Source organism: Staurois parvus, unplaced genomic scaffold, assembly GCF_062004578.1.
Source record: "Staurois parvus isolate SC_StPar_1 unplaced genomic scaffold, SC_StPar_1.0 ptg000390l, whole genome shotgun sequence".
NCBI lineage: Eukaryota > Metazoa > Chordata > Amphibia > Anura > Ranidae > Staurois > Staurois parvus.
The window spans coordinates 6,691,625-6,715,786 of NW_028318186.1; the positions used below are offsets into that span (position 1 = coordinate 6,691,625).

Genomic DNA, 24,162 nt, shown 5'->3' on the forward strand with positions numbered 1-24,162 from the left:
TGTGGTGAGGACGTAGAAGAGGTTTTCTTCTGATGACTCTTCCATGAAGACAATATTTGTACAAGTATCTCTTTATAGTGGAATAGTGTACCACAACTCCAGTGTCTGCCAGATCTTTCTGGAGGGATCGTGCAGTCAAATGTGGGTTTTGAATTGTTTTTCTCACAATCCTGCGAGCTGTTCTGTCTGATATTTTTCTTGGTCTTCCAGATCTTGCTTTAACTTCCACTGTTCCTGATGACTGCCATTTCTTAATTACATTCCAAACAGAGGATATTGACATCTGAAGATGCTTTGCTATCTTCTTATAGCCTTCTCCAGCTTTGTGAGCGTCAACTATTTTCAGTTTTCTAGACAACTGCTTAGAAGAACCCATGGTGCTGATTGTTGGGGCAAGGTCAGATGAGTCTGGGCATTTAAAACCTTTGAGATTGACATCACCTGGTCTTCCCAGACGATGATTGAGAACAATCCATGACACTGGCAGGTCTCAGCTTCGCAAAGGGGGCAGTGCATGCTATAAATTCTGCAGGGTGCCCAAACCTTTGCAGACGCCATTTTTTTGTTTTCTGTTATTTTGAAAGTGTAAATGATGGAAATAAAATCTAACTTTTGTTGACATATTATAAGAATGTCTAATCTGTAATTTCGATCCCCACTGTGTATGTATGTATATGTGTGATTTTGCATTTCCAGCTAGGGGGGCGTGCGTGCGCCCTACACGTGCCACTATTTGCGGCCTCTGCTGTCAATCACCAGGTCCCGGATGGTGATTGCTCGACTGTACCTGGTGATCAAGGAGCATTACCGATGGAGGGAGAGCACTGTATGTAAACAATACAGATCTCTCCCCTGTCAGCTCCTGCACGCTGCTTTGCATAGAAGAGCCATACAAAGCCGTGTGCTTACAGTGAAGCGCACATACACAGAGCACACAGTTAACCCTTTGATCGCCCCACATGTTAATCCCTTCCTACCCAGTGCCATAATTAGTACAGTGTCAGTGCTTTTTATTAGCACTGCTCACTGTACTGTGTCACTGGGGATGTGAGTGACAGTCAGTTCCTCCCAGTGTCAGAATGCCTGCTGCAGTCCTGCTATAAGTTGCTGATCGCCGCCATTACTAGTAAAAAAAAAAAAATCCCAGTGTGTGTATATATACCGCCACTTGTAAGCGGTATAACTTTCATGTAAACCAATTTACACGTATTGGGATTTTTTTTTTTTTTTTTTTAGCAAAGACATGTCACAGAATACATTTTTTTTGTCCTAAATTTATGCTGAAATTTGATTTTTAATTTTTTTTATTGGACATGTTTAATAGCAAAAAGTCAAAAATATATATATTTTTTTTTTCCTCAAAATTGTCGGGTTTTTTTTATAGCTCAAAAATAAAAAATGCACAGGCAATAAAATACCACCGAAAAAATGCTCTATTTGTGGGAAGAAAAGGACACAAATTTAATTTGGGTGCAGCATTGCATGACTGCGCAATTATCAGTTAAAGTAACGCAGTGCCGTATCTCAAAGAAATGGCCTGGTCAAGAAGGGGGGTAAATCCTCTGGAGGGCAATTTAGTTATTAGGTTATTATTGCTATTAGTTATGATTACTTTTTTACACTTAAATGATTCAGATCAACACCCGAATAAATACAAAATGCAGTTTAATAAATATGCAATAAAAAAATCAGGGAGGGGGCAAATACTTTTGACAGCACTGTATTTGGGGGTAAATCCTCTGGAGGGCAATTAATTAGTTATTAGGTTGTTATTGCTATTATTAGTAGTAGTATTATTATTAGGTTATTAGTTATGATTACTTTTTACATTTAAAAACTGCATTTTTGTATTTACTCGGGTGATTATCTGAATCGTTTAAGTGTGATAAAAAATCAGGGAGGGGGCAAATACTTTTGACAGCACTGTATTTGTCTATACATTCTATATCATACATGCAGGTTAAAAATTAAAAGTCACAGTATACGTTGCTGTGTTAAAGGTGTAGGTGAAAGGTGTGTGTGGTTTTAGTTATATTCCTACAGATCTCACACAGGACTTTTTTTTTTTTTTTTTTACGTAATATTTTTCAATATTTGTAGGCAAGGCTTCTTCGAATTTAAGGCTTTGTTTGCATTGTAAGGTATATAAATACATTCCAAAGGGTACTGACCACAACTGAGCTTAGGAGTTACTGAGAACAAGAGCTGAAATACAATCCTAACGTGAAAGGTAAGACGTAGTCATGAATGGTGTTAAAATCATTTGGGGGGGTTTATCTGGAGCACAATTATTATGCAGGGCTTTTTTTTTAAGTTTCTGAGCTTTTTGATAAATACAGCTAACGTTTAATAAATGTGCATGCCACTGGGAATTCAGTATAAAGGGCCAGCAATTGCTAAAAAAAGTGTATATAGACAACTGCAACTAATGAAAACAGGAGTTTAGTACAATGGGGGGGGGTGCTGCAATTGATAACCACCTTCTAAAAAAAAAAATTCATTTTTTATATGCTTCCTTGGCTTCAATACTTTGGTGGAGATTTAATAAAACTGGTGCAGCTGTGCATTTTAATTATTATTATTAATAGAGATGAGCGAAGTATTCAAAAATTCGATTCGGCGAATTCGTGGAAAATATTCGATTCGAGTCGAATATATTCGCTGTGAATTTAACTTAAAAAAGGGTGTTTCTAGGCTTCAGAGAGACTTAATATTAGTGCAGAACACTGTACCTTTAATTTAAATGCCCTTGGAGTCTGCTGGGGAAGAGAAATAATACTGTCAGTCAGTATGACATGCAGATGAGTGCCGTCGATCTTAGAATCACCGCACACTTCACTCATTTGGGCAGTCACGGGGCCAAAACCAGTGTTTGGAGCCACAGTGTGGCGGTGGAGGCAGCAGCAATGGGAGGCCATACAGCAACCTATGACAAAATGGAAACCAGCAGGAGTGTGAGGAGACCTCAAAGTGGCACATGGCAGAGTGGGAGCAATGGGAGGCGGTACAGGGACCCATGTCACACTGTGGACCCAGCAGCAGCGTGACCAGGCGGTACGGGGGCCCATGGCAGATTTGGGGCCTGGCAGCACCTATGGGAGGCCTGTAATCTGCCAGCAACCTATGACAAAATGGAAAACAGCAGGAGTGTGAGGAGACCTCAAAGTGGCACATGGCAGAGTGGGAGCAATGGGAGGCGGTACAGGGACCCATGTCACACTGTGGACCCAGCAGCAGTGTGACCAGGCGGTACGGGGGCCCATGGCAGATTACAGGCCTGGCAGCAGCAATGGGAGGCCCGTAATCTGTCAGCACCCTATGACAAAAAATGGAACACACCAGCAGTGTGTGAGGAGACCTGAAAGTGGCACATGGCAGAGTGTGGCGATGGAGACAGCAGCAATGGGAGGCCGTACAGGGACCCATGAGAGACTCTGGACCTGGCAGCAGCATGAGGAGGTGGTATAGGGGCCCATGGCAGATTAGGGGCCTGGCAGCAGCTATAAGAGGCCCGTAATCTGCCAGCACCCTATGACAAAAAATTCAACACACCAGCAGTATGTGAGGAGACCTGAAAGTGGCACATGGCAGAGTGTGGCGATGGAGACAGCAGCAATGGGAGGCCGTACAGGGACCCATGACAGACTCTGGACTTGGCAGCAGCATGAGGAGGCGGTATATAGGGGCCCATGGCAGATTAGGGGCCTGGCAGCAGCTATGGGAGGCCCGTAATCTGCCAGCACCCTATGTCAAAAAATTCAACACACCAGCAGTGTGTGAGGAGACCTGAAAGTGGCACATGGCAGAGTGTGGCGATGGAGACAGCAGCAATGGGAGGCCGTACAGGGACTCATGAGAGACTCTGGACTTGGCAGCAGCATGAGGAGGCGGTATATAGGGGCCTATGGCAGATTAGGGGCCTGGCAGCAGCTATAGGAGGCCCGTAATCAGCCAGCACCCTATGTCAAAAAATTCAACACACCAGCAGTGTGTGAGGAGATCTGAAAGTGGCACATGGCAGAGTGTGGCGATGGAGACAGCAGCAATGGGAGGCCGTAAAGGGACCCATGAGAGACTCTGGACTTGGCAGCAGCATGAGGAGGCGGTATATAGGGGCCTATGGCAGATTAGGGGCCTGGCAGCAGCTATAGGAGGCCCGTAATCTGCCAGCACCCTATGTCAAAAAATTCAACACACCAGCAGTGTGAAGAGACCTGAAAGTGGCACATGGCAGAGTGTGGCGATGGAGACAGCAGCAATGGGAGGCCGTACAGGGACCCATGACAGACTCTGGACTTGGCAGCAGCATGAGGAGGCGGTATATAGGGGCCCATGGCAGATTAGGGGCCTGGCAGCAGCTATGGGAGGCCCGTAATCTGCCAGCACCCTATGACAAAAAATTCAACACACCAGCAGTGTGAAGAGACCTGAATGTGGCACATGGCAGAGTGTGGCGATGGAGACAGCAGCAATGGGAGGCCGTACAGAGACCCATGAGAGACTCTGGACTTGGCAGCAGCATGAGGAGGCGGTATATAGGGGCCTATGGCAGATTAGGGGCCTGGCAGCAGCTATAGGAGGCCCGTAATCTGCCAGCACCCTATGTCAAAAAATTCAACACACCAGCAGTGTGTGAGGAGATCTGAAAGTGGCACATGGCAGAGTGTGGCGATGGAGACAGCAGCAATGGGAGGCCGTACAGGGACCCATGACAGACTCTGGACTTGGCAGCAGCATGAGGAGGCGGTATATAGGGGCCCATGGCAGATTAGGGGCCTGGCAGCAGCTATGGGAGGCCCGTAATCTGCCAGCACCCTATGTCAAAAAATTCAACACACCAGAAGTGTGAAGAGACCTGAATGTGGCACATGGCAGAGTGTGGCGATGGAGACAGCAGCAATGGGAGGCCGTACAGGGACCGATAACAGACTCTGGACTTGGCAGCAGCATGAGGAGGCGGTATATAGGGGCCCATGGCAGATTAGGGGCCTGGCAGCAGCTATGGGAGGCCCGTAATCTGCCAGCACCCTATGTCAAAAAATTCAACACACCAGCAGTGTGAAGAGACCTGAATGTGGCACATGGCAGAGTGTGGCGATGGAGACAGCAGCAATGGGAGGCCGTACAGGGACCCATGACAGACTCTGGACTTGGCAGCAGCATGAGGAGGCGGTATATAGGGGCCCATGGCAGATTAGGGGCCTGGCAGCAGCTATGGGAGGCCCGTAATCTGCCAGCACCCTATGTCAAAAAATTCAACACACCAGCAGTGTGTGAGGAGACCTGAAAGTGGCACATGGCAGAGTGTGGCGATGCAGACAGCAGCAATGGGAGGCCGTACAGGGACCCATGAGAGACTCTGGACCTGGCAGCAGCATGAGGAGGCGGTATATAGGGGCCTATGGCAGATTAGGGGCCTGGCAGCAGCTATAGGAGGCCCGTAATCTGCCAGCACCCTATGTCAAAAAATTCAACACACCAGCAGTGTGAGGAGACCTGAAAGTGGCACATGGCAGAGTGTGGCGATGGAGACAGCTGCAATGGGAGGCCGTACAGGGACCCATGAGAGACTCTGGACTTGGCAGCAGCATGAGGAGGCGGTATATAGGGGCCCATGGCAGATTAGGGGCCTGGCAGCAGCTATGGGAGGCCCGTAATCTGCCAGCACCCTATGTCAAAAAATTCAACACACCAGCAGTGTGTGGGGAGATCTGAATGTGGCACATGGCAGAGTGTGGCGATGGAGACAGCAGCAATGGGAGGCCGTACAGGGACCCATGAGAGACTCTGGACTTGGCAGCAGCATGAGGAGGCGGTATATAGGGGCCTATGGCAGATTAGGGGCCTGGCAGCAGCTATAGGAGGCCCGCAATCTGCCAGCACCCTATGTCAAAAAATTCAACACACCAGCAGTGTGTGAGGAGATCTGAAAGTGGCACATGGCAGAGTGTGGCGATGGAGACAGCAGCAATGGGAGGCCGTAAAGGGACCCATGAGAGACTCTGGACTTGGCAGCAGCATGAGGAGGCGGTATATAGGGGCCTATGGCAGATTAGGGGCCTGGCAGCAGCTATAGGAGGCCCGTAATCTGCCAGCACCCTATGTCAAAAAATTCAACACACCAGCAGTGTGAAGAGACCTGAATGTGGCACATGGCAGAGTGTGGCGATGGAGACAGCAGCAATGGGAGGCCGTACAGGGACCCATGACAGACTCTGGACTTGGCAGCAGCATGAGGAGGCGGTATATAGGGGCCCATGGCAGATTAGGGGCCTGGCAGCAGCTATGGGAGGCCCGTAATCTGCCAGCACCCTATGTCAAAAAATTCAACACACCAGCAGTGTGTGAGGAGATCTGAAAGTGGCACATGGCAGAGTGTGGCGATGGAGACAGCAGCAATGGGAGGCCGTAAAGGGACCCATGAGAGACTCTGGACTTGGCAGCAGCATGAGGAGGCGGTATATAGGGGCCTATGGCAGATTAGGGGCCTGGCAGCAGCTATAGGAGGCCCGTAATCTGCCAGCACCCTATGTCAAAAAATTCAACACACCAGCAGTGTGAAGAGACCTGAAAGTGGCACATGGCAGAGTGTGGCGATGGAGACAGCAGCAATGGGAGGCCGTACAGGGACCCATGAGAGACTCTGGACTTGGCAGCAGCATGAGGAGGCGGTATATAGGGGCCCATGGCAGATTAGGGGCCTGGCAGCAGCTATAGGAGGCCCGTAATCTGCCAGCACCCTATGTCAAAAAATTCAACACACCAGCAGTGTGTGAGGAGATCTGAAAGTGGCACATGGCAGAGTGTGGCGATGGAGACAGCAGCAATGGGAGGCCGTAAAGGGACCCATGAGAGACTCTGGACTTGGCAGCAGCATGAGGAGGCGGTATATAGGGGCCTATGGCAGATTAGGGGCCTGGCAGCAGCTATAGGAGGCCCGTAATCTGCCAGCACCCTATGTCAAAAAATTCAACACACCAGCAGTGTGAGGAGACCTGAAAGTGGCACATTTTTGAGGCATGATTCATGGCGGATTTAGTCAGTTGTGTCAGGAACTGGTGGTTTGAAATCCAGACTAATCCACGCCTGATTCATTTTCACAAACGTGAGTCTCTCCACACTTTGGGTGGACAGTCGTGTCCTCCGCGGAGTTACAATACCTCCTGCCGCACTAAACACGCGCTCCGATGCCACGCTACTGGCCGGGCATGACAGCCTTTCAAGGGCAAATTCAGCTAGTTGGGGCCAAAGGTCAAGTTTCTTTGCCCAGTAGTCAAGGGGATTGTCTACCTCGGTTGGCAGGGTGCTGTCCAAGTAGGCCCAAGCCTGTTGTTTGAGGTCCTGCTCCAGGTCCACCTGATGCTGCTGCTGCTGCGGCTGGTTAGTAGTTTCCTCACTGCGCTGGTGAAGAAAGCTACTCATCATCGACTGCAGACTGAGGCAGCCGCTGCTGGTGGAGCTGCCACTGCTCCTACCACCCCTCCCCTCCCCTGCTGCCATGGCAGCGGAACGCGAGCGCACAGGGCCCACAGTATCTGAGGATGGACATTGGCGCACAAAGGCAGAGACCAACTGACTACATAGGTGGTTTTTATAGTACGTTATTTTGGCCTCCCTCTCAGCAGGTGTGAAAAAGGCCACCATTTTTGAACGGTAGCGAGGGTCCAACAAGGTGGACAGCCAAAAGTCATCCCTCTGTCTGATGGTTATTATTCGGCTGTTGCTACGCAAGCAACCGAGCATGCTATGGGCCATTTGTGCCAAGGAATGCGAGGGACTCCCTGCCTCCATCTCCACAGCATACTGCCACGGTGCGTCTGGGTCCTCTGTCTCCTCCTCCTCCTCCTCTACCAGATGCTCCTGCTCCTCCACTCCTGTCCGCTGAGTGGAAAAACCACCCATTTCACTCAATAATTCCTGAGCACAAATGTCCTCCTCTACCTCCTCCTCTTCTTCCTGTCCTGCCCCCACAGGGGTCATGTGGCGTTGAGATCTGTGCGCCACGTCTACCGCACCCTGACCAGCCATTGTTAACAGCATTTGTTCAAGGACGTGCAACAGAGGAATGACGTCGTTCATCCCATAGTCCTGCCGACTCACGAATAGCGTGGCCTCCTCAAAGGGCCTGAGCAAGCGGCAGGTGTCACGCATGAGCTGCCAATGGCTGACATCGAAGTTACACAGGGGAGTACCTTTATCCGCTTGTAACATCAGGAAATCGGTGATGGCCTTTCGCTGCTCGTAAAGGCGGTCTAACATGTGTAGGGTTGAATTCCACCTTGTTGCAACGTCGCAGATCAGGCGATGATGTGGAATTCCGTTCTGCCGCTGCAGCTCAATGAGGGTGTGCTTTGCGGTGTAGGAATGGCTGAAATGCATGCAAAGTTTACGTGACATTTTAAGGATGTCTTGCAGTGGGATGGTGGATTTTAGGAACCGCTTGACAACCAGATTGAACACGTGAGCCATGCATGGCGCATGGCACAACCTTCCTTGACGCAGAGCAGACACCATGTTCTTTCTGTTGTCGGTCAACATGGTTCCGATTTTCAGTTTGCGCGGAGACAGCCATCTGTCGATTTCTCTGTTCATTACACTGAGAAGTTCCTCCCCTGTGTGACTACGTTCGCCAAGGCATACCAGGTGCAGAACAGCGTGCCACCGTTGCGCCCTGCACATGTGATATGCCGGTCGGGTAATGGGACTTGGCACGGGGGTGGCGGCTGAGGACACGGCGGAAGAAGAGGTGGTAGAGGCGGACATCTTTTGTGGACCAAGGACGTGCAAACATGGAGGCAAAAGCGGCGTGACCTGTCCAAGTTGCTGGTGCGGCTGTGACGGCACCACGTTCACCCAGTGGGCCGTAAATGACATGTGCTGTCCCTGACCGTAGTTACAGCTGCACACGTCGGCGCTGCCGTGCACTTTGGCAGAGACCGACATGCTCAAAGACTGGCCCACCATGTCTTCTACATGTGAATGCAGGGCTGGCACTGCCTTTTTGGCGAAGAAATGACGGCTTGGCACTCTCCACCGCGGCGCGGCACAAGCCATCATTTCTCGGAAAGGTGCTGAGTCCACCACTTGGAAAGGGAGGGACTGCAGCACCAGCAACTTAGACAGGAGGACGTTCAGCTTTTGCACCGTTGGGTGCGTGCTCGCAAACTGTTGTCTCTTGGAAATGGATTCCAAGAAAGACTGCTGACGGAATCCGTGAAGAGGAGTAGCAGGAGAAGGAGCATCTGAACGAGCGGAAGATGCCAACGAGCGACAACTCCCCTCAGCAGAGGTGTTGGAGCCTTGACTGGCTGATGGAGGGCGATTGACGTCGGGTGACGGAGCAAGTAACGGAGCGGGTGATGGAGCGGGGGCTGGGGCGGGCAGAACCGCCGTATCTTTATCACGGTTTTCCCAGGCCAAAAATGGCGACGCTGCATATGCTGCCGCAACGCTGTAGTCCCAACATGGGCCCCCTGGCCACGCTTGACTTTCTGGCCACATAGTCGACATACGGCTACGTTTACTTCCTCGGGCGGCTTGACGAAAAATTGCCACACCGCCGAGTAGGAAACTTTGCCCCCGATACTCCTCACTGGCTGACTGCTGCTTCCTCCGTGCACACCGGCACCACTACTGGCCGTGGTGGTAGGCTGCAGTGGAGCTGGTGCTCTACTCCGTGGCCGTTTGGCTCCACTGACACTGCTGCGACCCTGCTGCCTCCTGGGCAACCCACCGACTGTTTCGCTCGCTGCCAAGCTGCCACCCTCTTCTCCTGATGATGCGGAAGAAATTGCCTGATGACGACCAGGCTGCCAAGTGCGATCAACCTCCTCATCATCAAGTAGGGTCTCCGCCTCACTACTAGCCCCCTCGGCTGCGTCTGGGTCAGGAGACAGACCTGTCTCTAGACCGGCTACCGAGCCACTCTCCTCGCCACTACTTCTTCGCCTGGCTGCTGAAAAGGCGGATGTCTCCCCCCGTTCCTGACTGCCCTCTGTTAGCTCTTCCTCACTGTACAGTGGGGCTGAGCCCACAGCATGCGATACTTCGCTTGGTGAGGGAACACCAAAGGACAGGGGCAGGTAGAGGACACGTGATTTCAGTGGGCTTGGTCCCGGGCCATGCCAACTAACGGTTGTGTCTGACGTACCCACCGACCGTTGGCTGTAGGTGTCAGAGGTGACCTGGGAAGAGGAAGACGACCGAGCCAACCAATCGATGACGGCAGGGTTGTCGGTGGAGACACGACCGCTGGATGACACCGGGAGCACTGGCCTCTGGCTGCGAATAGTGCTGCCTCGACCCCTTCCTCTGCTGCCACGTCTGCTCGCTCCTAAAACATTGCCTCCTCTGCCACTCCTCTGCATGTTGTCTGACATACTCTATAATTCAACGATTCTGTGTCCCTGAGTAACAATTCTGTGTCCCTGAGTAACAATTCTGTGTCTGTCCCTGAGTAACAATTATGTGGCCCTAAGTAACAGTTCTGTGGCCCTCAGTAACAATTCTGTGTCCCTGATTAACGTTTATGTGGCCCTAAGTAACGGTTCTGTGGCCCTCAGTAACAATTCTGTGTCCCTAAGTAACAATTCTGTGTCTGTCCGAGTAACAATTCTGTGGCCCTAAGTAACAGTTCTGTGGCCCTCAGTAACAATTCTGTGTCCCTGAGTAACAATTCTGTGGCCCTAAGTAACGGTTCTGTGGCCCTCAGTAACAATTCTGTGTCCCTGAGTAACAATTCTGTGTCTGTCCGAGTAACAATTCTGTGGCCCTAAGTAACAGTTCTGTGGCCCTCAGTAACAATTCTGTGTCCCTGAGTAACAATTCTGTGGCCCTAAGTAACGGTTCTGTGGCCCTCAGTAACAATTCTGTGTCCCTCAGTAACAATTCTGTGTCTGTCCCTGAGTAACAATTCTGTGGCCCTAAGTAACGGTTCTGTGGCCCTCAGTAACAATTCTGTGTCCCTCAGTAACAATTCTGTGTCTGTCCCTGATTAACGTTTACGTGGCCCTAAGTAACGGTTCTGTGGCCCTCAGTAACAATTCTGTGTCCCTCAGTAACAATTCTGTGTCCCTGATTAACGTTTATGTGGCCCTAAGTAACGGTTCTGTGGCCCTCAGTAACAATTCTGTGTCCCTGATTAACGTTTCTGTGACCCTAAGTAACGGTTCTGTGGCCCTCAGTAACAATTCTGTGTCCCTGAGTAACAATTCTGTGTCTGTCCGAGTAACAATTCTGTGGCCCTAAGTAACGGTTCTGTGGCCCTCAATAACAATTCTGTGTCCCTGATTAACGTTTATGTGGCCCTAAGTAACGGTTCTGTGGCCCTCAGTAACAATTCTGTGTCCCTGATTAACGTTTCTGTGGCCCTAAGTAACGGTTCTGTGGCCCTCAGTAACAATTCTGTGTCCCTGATTAACGTTTCTGTGGCCCTAAGTAACGGTTCTGTGGCCCTCAGTAACAATTCTGTGTCCCTGAGTAACAATTCTGTGTCTGTCCGAGTAACAATTCTGTGGCCCTAAGTAACAGTTCTGTGGCCCTCAGTAACAATTCTGTGTCCCTGAGTAACAATTCTGTGGCCCTAAGTAACGGTTCTGTGGCCCTCAGTAACAATTCTGTGTCCCTGATTAACGTTTCTGTGGCCCTCAGTAACAATTCTGTGTCCCTCAGTAACAATTCTGTGTCTGTCCCTGAGTAACAATTCTGTGGCCCTAAGTAACAGTTCTGTGGCCCTCAGTAACAATTCTGTGTCCCTGAGTAACAATTCTGTGGCCCTAAGTAACGGTTCTGTGGCCCTCAGTAACAATTCTGTGTCCCTGAGTAACAATTCTGTGGCCCTAAGTAACGGTTCTGTGGCCCTCAGTAACAATTCTGTGTCCCTGAGTAACAATTCTGTGGCCCTAAGTAACGGTTGTGGCCCTCAGTAACAATTCTGTGTCCCTCAGTAACAATTCTGTGTCTGTCCCTGAGTAACAATTATGTGGCCCTAAGTAACGGTTATGTGGCCCTCAGTAACAATTCTGTGTCCCTGAGTAACATTTCTGTGGCCCTAAGTAACGGTTCTGTGGCCCTCAGTAACAATTCTGTGTCCCTGAGTAACGTTTCTGTGGCCTTAAGTAACAATTCTGTGGCCCTCAGTAACAATTCTGTGTCTGTCCCTGAGTAACAATTCTGTGGCCCTAAGTAACGGTTCTGTGGCCCTCAGTAACAATTCTGTGTCCCTGAGTAACAATTCTGTGTCTGTCCGAGTAACAATTCTGTGGCCCTAAGTAACGGTTCTGTGGCCCTCAATAACAATTCTGTGTCCCTGATTAACGTTTATGTGGCCCTAAGTAACGGTTCTGTGGCCCTCAGTAACAATTCTGTGTCCCTGATTAACGTTTCTGTGGCCCTAAGTAACAGTTCTGTGGCCCTCAGTAACAATTCTGTGTCCCTGAGTAACAATTCTGTGTCTGTCCGAGTAACAATTCTGTGGCCCTAAGTAACAGTTCTGTGGCCCTCAGTAACAATTCTGTGTCCCTGAGTAACAATTCTGTGGCCCTAAGTAACGGTTCTGTGGCCCTCATTAACAATTCTGTGTCCCTGATTAACGTTTCTGTGGCCCTCAGTAACAATTCTGTGTCCCTCAGTAACAATTCTGTGTCTGTCCCTGAGTAACAATTCTGTGGCCCTAAGTAACAGTTCTGTGGCCCTCAGTAACAATTCTGTGTCCCTGAGTAACAATTCTGTGGCCCTAAGTAACGGTTCTGTGGCCCTCAGTAACAATTCTGTGTCCCTGAGTAACAATTCTGTGGCCCTAAGTAACGGTTGTGGCCCTCAGTAACAATTCTGTGTCCCTCAGTAACAATTCTGTGTCTGTCCCTGAGTAACAATTATGTGGCCCTAAGTAACGGTTATGTGGCCCTCAGTAACAATTCTGTGTCCCTGAGTAACATTTCTGCTGCCCTAAGTAACGGTTCTGTGGCCCTCAGTAACAATTCTGTGTCCCTGAGTAACGTTTCTGTGGCCTTAAGTAACAATTCTGTGGCCCTCAGTAACAATTCTGTGTCTGTCCCTGAGTAACAATTCTGTGGCCCTAACTAACGTTTCTGTGGCCCTAAGTAACAGTTCTGTGGCCCTCAGTAACAATTCTGTGTCCCTGAGTAACGTTTCTGTGGCCCTAAGTAACGGTTCTGTGGCCCTCAGTAACAATTCTGTGTCCCTGAGTAACAATTCTGTGTCTATCCGAGTAACAATTCTGTGGCCCTAAGTAACGGTTCTGTGGCCCTCAATAACAATTCTGTGTCCCTGATTAACGTTTATGTGGCCCTAAGTAACGGTTCTGTGGCCCTCAGTAACAATTCTGTGTCCCTGATTAACGTTTCTGTGGCCCTAAGTAACGGTTCTGTGGCCCTCAGTAACAATTCTGTGTCCCTGATTAACTTTTCTGTGGCCCTAAGTAACGGTTCTGTGGCCCTCAGTAACAATTCTGTGTCCCTGAGTAACAATTCTGTGTCTGTCCGAGTAACAATTCTGTGTCTGTCCGAGTAACAGTTCTGTGGCCCTCAGTAACAATTCTGTGTCCCTGAGTAACAATTCTGTGGCCCTAATTAACGGTTCTGTGGCCCTCAGTAACCATTCTGTGTCCCTGATTAACGTTTCTGTGGCCCTCAGTAACAATTCTGTGTCCCTCAGTAACAATTCTGTGTCTGTCCCTGAGTAACAATTCTGTGGCCCTAAGTAACAGTTCTGTGGCCCTCAGTAACAATTCTGTGTCCCTGAGTAACAATTCTGTGGCCCTAAGTAACGGTTCTGTGGCCCTCAGTAACAATTCTGTGTCCCTGAGTAACAATTCTGTGGCCCTAAGTAACGGTTCTGTGGCCCTCAGTAACAATTCTGTGTCCCTGAGTAACAATTCTGTGGCCCTAAGTAACGGTTGTGGCCCTCAGTAACAATTCTGTGTCCCTCAGTAACAATTCTGTGTCTGTCCCTGAGTAACAATTATGTGGCCCTAAGTAACGGTTATGTGGCCCTCAGTAACAATTCTGTGTCCCTGAGTAACATTTCTGTGGCCCTAAGTAACGGTTCTGTGGCCCTCAGTAACAATTCTGTGTCCCTGAGTAACGTTTCTGTGGCCTTAAGTAACAATTCTGTGGCCCTCAGTAACAATTCTGTGTCTGTCCCTGAGTAACAATTCTGTGGCCCTAACTAACGTTTCTGTGGCCCTAAGTAACAGTTCTGTGGCCCTCAGTAACAATTCTGTGTCCCTGAGTAACGTTTCTGTGGCCCTAAGTAACAATTCTGTGGCCCTCAGTAACAATTCTGTGTCTGTCCCTGAGTAACAATTCTGTGTCCCTAACTAACGTTTCTGTGGCCCTAAGTAACAGTTCTGTGGCCCTCAGTAACAATTCTGTGTCTGTCCCTGAGTAACAATTCTGTGGCCCTAACTAACGTTTCTGTGGCCCTAAGTAACAATTCTCTGGCACTCAGTAACAATTCTGTCTGTCCCTGAGTAACAATTCTGTGGCCCTAATAACGTTTCTGTGGCCCTCATTAACAATTCTGTGTCCCTGAGTAATGCTTCTCTGTCCCTAAGTAACGTTTCTCTGTCCCCAAGTAACGTTTCTGTGGCCCTAACTCTGTCCCTAATACAGAGCGGTCTGCCTCTCTTGAATGACTGGAGGCAAATGAAGAATTCTAAAATGGCCGCTATTTATAGCTCGACCATTACACAGTGCTGGCTGGCTGGCTGCTGATTGGCTAATGCGATCACATGTCATTAAGGAATGCATTATGGGTCAGCGCGCCTTGTCTGCGCGCCTTCCCAGACATCCCCGCTCCGTCGCCGCACATGTCCGCCGCCATTTTAGGAAAAATTTCGATTCGCGCGTCCGAAGTCGGCTATTTTTCGGATTCGGCGCGAATCGAAAATTTTCCAATATTCGACTCGAATTCCACTTCGCCTACTTCGATTCGCTCATCTCTAATTATTAATAATAATAATAATAATTAAAATGCTTATTATACAGGATTTATATCGCGCCAACAGTTTGCACAGCGTTTTACAATATAACGGGAGACAATACAGCAGGTTGTTTGTCTAATTCATCTGATGTCTTTAATAGATACATCTTGGCTAGCTGGGACTGGTGTAAAGATGAAGTTTATTATTTTACAGCAGGGAATACAGCACCAAACGCAATCATTATCCATAATGGTGTGTGATGGTAATGTAGTCTATTTCCTGCAGACAGCTTATTCGGGTAAAATCCTCCTTACTGAGTTCTGTCATTACACTGCACTTATATAATGTGATTCATTGTTGGACAATATTAGTATGAGTTCTGTGAATGGTGCAGAAGGTGTAGGTGGGTGGCACAACTTTTCTCAGTAGCAGTGGCTGTTGACATTTACAGTGTCCAAAGGCAGCTGCTCAGTGTAGTATTTGGTGGCTTGGAGGCACAGCAAGGAAGATTTGTAACAGAAGCAGCTGCCTGCAGTTAATGGGATACATACTATTAAGTGTTCTTGCATGGGAAGACCACTTACTGTTATCTCACATATATACTGTATTCTTATTAATATAACCAAATTTACCACCCTAACTCCTACCACAGTTTTTACACTACATAGACAGTAATATACCGAAACGTGCAGATTGTTCCCGATTGGTGTGCTATAACTTTGTGGAACGTTTCGCCAAACGGTTCAGGAAATATCGGTGTTTTTGTGGTGAAATTGGTCCCATAGGAATGAATGGCGAAATGTTCAAAACTGGAGTGGGAGCTGACAAAAGCTAGAGTGTGAGCTGAAAAATCAGGACATGATTTCTAAACTGCCATCACTCCCTCATTTTCAAGCCCACCTACACAAATCTTATATCAAAACGTTCAGCTATCCCTGCTGCCACTAAAAATGTCCACGCCTAAGCCATAGTCCTGATAGTTTTCACAATATGACCATTTGTTTGCAACGCACGCCGCCCATTGACCTTTTCACACAGTTACTCCAACCACACAATAGTTACTCAAGCCACTCCACCCAGTTACTCCGCGAACTGAGCGATCAGTGGTCATGTGATCAGTTCTTGGTGTAGAGCCGGCGGGGGACTGCTGCAGCTCAGATCCATACTGCAGCCATTTAGGTGAGTATGTAGATTTTGTTTTTTTCAGAAACCCACACTTGTTTAAACTGCCATTGATCGAAAAACTCCCACCAGCAGTTAAATTTGGTAAATCCTCTAGGGGACCCAGTTCACCTAATACTTTTCCCTGTTAACATTCATGCTGTGGTTTTGAAAAAAAAAAAGCTGCTTTTTTTTTTTTTCTTGTCCGTGCTGAATGTAGCTGCACCCCAGTCAGAAGCCCAAATTGTGGGCATTCCTGTGTGGTAAGTGTAAGCAGCTATAAAGTCAGTCATCCCTCCATTCTGCAGCTCTCCCTTCCGTGCAGCCATGTGCCTCTTCTCCATTCTTTGTAAAAGTTTGAGCCCCCAACCTCCTGCAGCCGCCAGTTACTTCAGAGAAATTCATTAGTTTTTGGCAACTTGTGAATAACAGCGACTACATAGGCAGGTGGAGACTGGAGTACATTCCTTCAGCCTGTAGGGGGCATTGTGTCCCTTTTCTATGTGCAGAGGAGTTCGATAAGGAGAATTGTCTCCCTTGGTGGACTCCAACAACTGTGTTGGGGAGGATGGCTGTCCAAATGGATGCTGAAACCTCACAAAGTTTGAGATGGCCATCTTGATGGGGAGACCTGATAAAAGAGGCGCCCTGTGTCATTCGGGGGGATCTGCAGTCTGTGTAAAATGGAGAACCTTGCTGGCTAGGGACAGAAGTGTAGTGCAGGGAGAGGTTCCCGATAAGAAGGGACAGAATAGAGTTCCCTTGCCATGTGCAAATATATTCCGGTATTCAGGAGAGGATTTCTGGACAGCTTCTTACAGCAGGAATGTGTATAAACTGTGCCAGCTGGCAGTACCACCACCCCTCTACAGAAGTGCTGCTCAGTGTGTGTAAGTCAATCAATCCTGTGAACCTAAATACCATCTTTGGATCTCCATTCTGGTTTCTGTGGCCATGTCCGAGGGATTCCGCTAGGGTGCAGGCTGGGAAAGGAGTCCATTTGGACTCCATGCAATCTATAAGAGCAAAGAAAGTGTCCAGAGTTTTTTAGGGGTTTGTTTAGGGTCCTTTTTGGTAGCTTATTTATCTATTTCATTTATTTTTGGTCACTTTTTTTTTTTTTTTTTTCTAAGGGTTGCAAATTGTTTGATACATCAGGATTGAAGCACACTCTAAATATGCCAGTAATGAATATATTTTTTACTAAGTATGATGAGATCTGAGGTGGTCACTGGCTTTATAGATATATACTTTGCAGTACATTTCTCTTTCCTTTTTGCCCTTTTCAATCTTCACCTGGTGTTGTCTAATTAAAGCAGAGGTTTATGATGCAATATATCTCCTCTGCAACAGAGAATCCCTACCTCCATGACTAAGCCCCATGGGAAGGGCGAAATGTATCAGAGGTGGCTTACACAGTCTTGGCTGCGGCGATCGGGACACTTTGTTTGCGCTCAGTCAATCCTATGTTGGTCATTTGTTTATAGCCACTCTGCTTGTACATCTCATATCAGCGAATTGCTGTACATTCTTGTAAAATGTGATTTCAAGTGACAAGATACTTAGTGTTGACTAAGTTTGTGTGGTGGTCACTCCCAAACTGGAGACCCTCGTTAGGCCTCACCTACATAAAATGGAGCATCATTATACACACACAAGCCCACAACACAAGCCAGCTGCTACACTAGTCTCTCTCTGACAAATGTAGTAGCCGGAATGACGTTGTGGGCTTGTGTTTTTGTGATTTACAACACAAGCTGCCAGCTACTACTATAATAATCTTCTCTGTGGGAAGTTGTGGATAGATAATCATTTATCAGTACAAAGCGATCAGAGAAGGTACAGGGCTGCATGGCAAGCAGTGCTGCATATGTTCCATCTGGTAGAGTTTAGAAGAGGTGGGGGCTTTACAGGCTCTGTGCTCAGTATGTCACATCCCCTCTCCTGTCCTGTAAAGCTGGAAATGTTCTTATTCAATTTACCTTCAATCAGAGGTGTAGCTTGCTGCCTGTGGGCCCTGATGTAAAAGTTGACCTGGGGCCCCCCACTACCTCCAATCGTGCGCCAAGACATGATAGTTGTATGGTGGCTGTCTTTCTTCTCTCTCTCCTGCTGCTGTCTGCACGTGCACAGAGTGGGGGGCAGGCAGGCCATACTCTGAACTGTCGGGTGAAAGCTGTAGGTCTGTTTGTAAAATAGGAAACTCAGCAGGCACTCTGACTTCCAGATCCACATACAAGCCCACCGCTTTCATCCAGCAGCTCATAGTGTTGCCTGCCTGCCCCCTCCTTGTGTGCACGTGCAGGGCTGAACAGTGTGCCACTGCAGATATCGCGTTTTTTTTTTTTTTGTTTTTTTTAAATGCCTTTATAAATTAACCTCCCTAGCGGTCTGATTATGTCAGTATTTCTGTGCTCAAAGCGGTACATTATTTTCAATGGAAATTTGTTTTTTATTGTAGGCCTGTAATTCTTAGGAATAGCTCACTGAAATCTGTCCAAACAAGAGTCTAGTAAACATCCCCGGCATGATAAAATTTGAAACACAATCAAATTATAATATAATATTCATACAAAATAATATAATACATTTTATTCAATAATGTAATCAAACCAAAAACTGAAATTTGAAATATAGCGCCAAGTTCGCACATCACTGATCTTAGTCGCAAAATCGTTTTCAGTGTCTGATGCATTTCCCCACAAATCATAACTCGATTCTGCAAGTAGTTCTAATTTACTATCGCTTTTGACCTAAAGGGATGCTTTTTGGACGCCATGGACATTTCTCAGTTTCAAGGCAGAAAACTGTAAAAATGCAGGCAGGGCACAGGACAAAGCACTCGGGACAAAATGTATGTGAAATGGTTTGATACGGTAATGTAATTCTATCAAATTTTAGTGTATTGAGTAACTTTTTGAATTTCCCGCTGGTTCCGGAGGACATGGCCGGGACGCTGCAGGGAGGACATCGCGTGAGCGCAGGACAAGGTTAGTTAAACAGGGATCACTGGAGAAGAGGTGCAGAGTATTCCAGAGTGTAGCTCGGGGTTACCGCTTCTGGTACTGAAAGTTAACTCCGAGCTACACTCGGGAATACCGCCAGGGAGGTTAAACAGCACCAAGTTACCTCTCTCATGGCCAGGCTGCAGTGATATGGAAGTAAAGGATACTAGGGAAAGTAACACCCCCCTTCCTGGTAATGACACATGCCTTCCTGCCTCCTGTTGGTATTGACGGATGGCCCCTCCTTCAAGATTCCCCCCTTTTCAGCTAATCATAGATCTCCACCTCCTGTACAGACAGATGACTTCCCCTCCTGGTAATGGCCCCCTCCTCCCACCAGGTAATAGCAGATGACCCCCACCTTCAGATGCCCTCCTCCTAGTAACAACACACGGCCCCCAGGGAATTACTGATCCCCCCCCCCATACCACCATCCTGGTAATGTCACATTATTCCCCCCCCATGCTGACAATGACAGATTCCCCATCCAGATCATCCTACTTAAACTGTCAAAGTGAACTCTGGAGCCCCCAGTCCCTTGGGGGCCCCTCAGAAGGTGTTACAGAATTTTGTGTGAATGTCAGCAGGAATTGTGGGGAGTGTCTGTTCTCTGCACAGATCCGATCAGTATCTTTTTACTTCCCCCAATGACAGCAGTACCAACTCCTGTACAGTGCTCTCCTCCTCCTCGCTTGCTCAGCCAAGTGACAACTTGGTGTCCATCCCTGTCTGCTTGCCCTGCCCTTCCTCTGCTACTCACTGGCTCAGGACTTGAAAATGGAGCCAAAAGCTCAGAACTTCTGCTTTCTCAGGATTCCGCCTTGCCCGTCATAGTGACAGGGAAACAGCATAGGCCCCCCCTGGAGCATAAGTGGGGTTACAATTATGACCCCTGAGGCCCATGCCTTCAATTATGTAGTGCAAGGGCCTGTCTGATTGCATACAAATTAGGTGTTTTGTTTTGACCTCATGTTATCTGGTTTTGGTAAATCTAAAGGAAAATTGTACAATGTATGGCCAGCCTTAGGCAGAATGAATAATTTTTGTCTCCTTGCTCCAGTGTGGTTGGAGAGCAGGGGGTGAAGGAGGGAGAGTTGTATAGGTGTTTTTTTGTTTATCTGGTTCAATTGTTACATCACTATTTCAAGCTGTTCATTTTCCTTAGATAACCCTATAATTAAGAACACTGGGAAAAATCTATTTTTGCTGCCCGGGGGACATTGAAGATCCTATTGGATTTCCCCCTAGGAGACAACCTGACTTGACCTGTATTAGGAGGTCATAACAATTTGGCGAGTGTTAGTTCAAGAAGTAGAGGTTCCAGCACATTGATTTAAAACATTATGGTGGTGTGGCTTGTAAGATTTATTTTGAACATATCTTAACAGAGTTTGGATCATTGGATTACAGACACTGGAATGTTTTAGATTTGCTTAATTGGTGTTGAAATACAGTGTTCATGTATTTTATGCGACAACTACATCAATATTCAGTAGGGCTATATTCTTCAACCAGTAGATGGCAGTGTTTATACGTTTGTAGCAGCATCTATGGTACTGTATACTCTCTCTCTTCTCTGAATAAAGTTTCCTGTTTGCAGTGAAGCAAGCAGATAAGCACATGTGAACTGCCTGTACGGCCATATACAGAATCTCTAACAACTGGTACATTGTATAGAGTTCTGCCGATATGTACAGTCAGGGCTTTTTTTCTCAGAGGAAAGGTGGTGGAACTCCCCCACCCAAACCTGGCCACGCCCCCATCAAACCCTAGGACCACCCCTTTAGAGAACAGGAATGCAAGTAAAATTTGGGAGGGGCTATAAAAGTAAATGTATGGAATTAACACCGCCCCCCCCCCCACATTAGTAAGAATAGCGAGTAACACTGCCCCCCCCCACATTAGCAAGAAAAGCGAGAAAAATTGTATCGCCGCTCCTTACCTGATGCTGACGATCCGCGCTATGGTAGGATCGACGAGCAGAGGGCGTGATGACGTCAGCGCGCACCGCCGGGTGTACTAAGATACACCTTTCCTATGGGGGTGGCCGCGCGCCCCCGATGTTTACACGCTGGCGGTAGAGGGGGGGGGGGTGAAGCGTGCATGTCCCCGCTCACCGGCTGTGAGCAGCGGCAGTGACAGGTGCCGGGCACGCGCAAGCATGACATAAACAAGCCGCGTCCGGCACCTGTCACTTTCGCTGCTCTGCATAGCTTGTCAGCTCTGCAGAGGCAGTCGGTGAGCGGGGACAAGAAGAAAAAGGTGGCGGAACGCAGTACCGCCGCGTTCCGGCAGAAAGAAAGCCCTGTGTACAGTATATATGCAGCATTTTGATTAGGTTATCAACCCTTTTTTTTAAAGTTTGGGCCACAGTAAAGAAGGCCTAGAACTCCTATCAGATTTTTATGACTGTCATTGTACCAGCTGAGGAGATCTACCCTTTCTATATGTATTGGTAGTCATTGAAGATAACATAAAATTAAAAATTGTCACCAAATTAAGAGGTGAGGGTAATTCTTCTAAAGGGACATCTATTGCAATGTCAGCTGCCTAATAGGGGATTTTTCTTTTCTTATTTTGGAGAGATTTCCCCTCACTTCATGTTGTCTATATGACAGGAAGTGAGGAGAAATGTCCCAATAGCAGGGGTTTTAACTTCTTTTTTGGCTTGGATATACAGGTGTACCTCGATTTATGAATGCCTCTGTTAAAGTAATTTTCGGTTTATGAATGAAAAGCCATTGAAAGTAATGCCTCGGTTTACAAATTGTTTGTTGGTTCCGATTTTTAAATGCAATTGCCGGCTTTTTGTTTTTTAAACTTCACTATAGCTCACAGAATTAGCTGTCACTTTCCCCCCAGCTAAAGGAAACTTTATTTCTTTATCTCGGGAAATAAACTAAAAGGAAACATTGTTTCTTTTAGGAGAAATAAACTAAAGTGAAACCTTTTTTTTTTTTTTTTTTTTTTTTTTGCTGGGGTGGGGGGAAGTGAGAGCTGGTTCTCTGAGCTATAGTAACGAAAAAAAAGCCAGTAATTACTTAAAAACTGGCACTTGCCTATAGTGACAGACTTTTTTTTTTTTTTACTTTTTTCTGACCTCGAACAGATTAATCGATTTTCAATGCATTCCTATGGAAAACAACCGTGTTTCGGTTTACGAATTTTTTTGCAATACGAAACGTCCTGGAGAACACATTAAATTCGTAATCCAAGGTACACCTGTACTTGAAAAACAACCCAAAGCACACCAACTTGCACATGTAAGATGTTTATTAAGGAAACAATATTAAAACTGAGTCAGATGCTCCTAAAGCAGCCTTCCTCAAACAGGGTGCCCAGGAACCCTGGTGTGCCTTCAGGCTTCTTCAGGGGTGCCTCGACAAAATGCCCCAAAATTGTATAGAATAATTCACCTCTAATGTTGGGTGTCATGGATGTGTGTAGAATAGTTTATTACATTTAAGATTGGGGTGCTTTGCGATTGTGCAGAATTTTAAAGGGTGCCTTGAGATTATCCATAATTGGTGCCTTGACTGAAAGGTTGGGAAACACTCTCCTAAAGTAACATGTCAGTTACAGTAGCAGTGAGTGAGAAGCAATATCAAGAAAAATCTCAATGTTAAGAATCTAATGCGAAAAAATCTTTTCTATTGTACATAGCAAAGTCATTGTGTTTCAGGGTTTGAAACAAATCCCAATAACAGAGAATGAGTTCCAATTTTCCCAAAATATTCTATTTTGGTTCCACAATGAACCATTACCATGTGTATAGGGATAACTATGATCCTTACTGAGTCACATATATAGAGTATTATAAAATGGCTATGTATACTCCATTTTGTCTCATCAGAAATGCTTAACCTCCCTGGCGGTATTCCTGAGTGTAGCTCAGGGTAAAGTTTCAGTACCACAAACGGCAACCCCGAGCTACACTTGGGAATACCATGCAGCATTGTTCCAGGATCTCTTCACTTACCTTGTCCTGCACTCCCGCAATGTCCTCCCTGCAGCATCCCCGGGAATGTCCTCCGGCCGATGCCGGCATCAGTCTTTCGGGTTCTGTTCCCTGCGGCGTCAGGACATACGAGGACAGAACTTGCGGGAAATTTGAAAGTTGTAAAAGCGACATTCACTAAAATCATATAGTATAACATTACTGTATCAAACCATTTCGCATACATTTTGTCCCTACTGCTTTGTCCTGTGCCCTGCCTGCATTTTTACTGTTCTTTCTGCCTGGAAACTGAGAAGTCCATGGCGTCCAAAAAGCATCCCTTTAGGTCAAAAGCAGTTTTAGACCAGCTAGAGAACAGAGATAGTAAATCAGAACCACTTGCAGAATTGAGTGATGATTTGTGGGGAAATTTGTCATCAGACACTGAAGAGGATTTTGCGACTAAGCTCAGTGATGAGCAAACTTGGTGCTCTATTTCAAATTTTCAGTGTGTTTGGTTTGATTATATTGAATTAAATGTATTATATTTTTATGATTATTTACCCCCTCTGCCTCTCCCTCCACTGGCTCCCTATCGCCCAACGCATCAAATTCAAACTACTCACTCTGACCTACAAAGCCATTCACAACACTGCCCCTAACTACCTCACCGACCTGATTCCCAAGTACCACCCTACCCGTACCCTTCGCTCTTCACAGGACCTCCTTCTATCTTGCTCCCTGGTCTCCTCCTCACACGCACGTCTGCAAGACTTCTCCAGGTCCTCCCCCATCCTCTGGAACTCACTACCCCAATCCATCAGACTGTCACCTTCCCTCCTCACCTTCAGGCGCTCCCTGAAAACCCACCTCTTCAGGGAAGCCTACCCCACCCTCACCTAACTGCTGCTCTCCTTCATTCCTCCTACCACTCCATCCCCCACAGCCACTTCCTCCTGTACCACTACCCCCTCCCTCCCAGATTGTAAGCTCGAAAGAGTAGGGCCCTCTTACCCCTCGTGTGCTGTTCGTAGCTGCTGTAATGTTTCATGTATTGTCCCCCCCTCTATTGTACAGCGCTGAGCAAACCCTTTGGCGCTATATAAACTCAATGT

At 47.4% G+C, this 24,162-nt stretch overlaps 1 protein-coding gene across 1 annotated transcript in view; it reads left to right on the top strand.

Moving 5' to 3' along the window:
* The first annotated feature begins 2,075 nt into the window (after positions 1 to 2,075).
* Positions 2,076 to 24,162, top strand: part of LOC149455657 (cytochrome P450 2B5-like) — a 49,493-nt gene continuing 27,406 nt past the window's right edge. The window contains exon 1 of the mRNA XM_089686053.1: positions 2,076 to 2,230. The gene's annotated coding sequence lies outside the window, so the exon portion shown is untranslated. The remainder of the gene's footprint in view (positions 2,231 to 24,162) is intronic.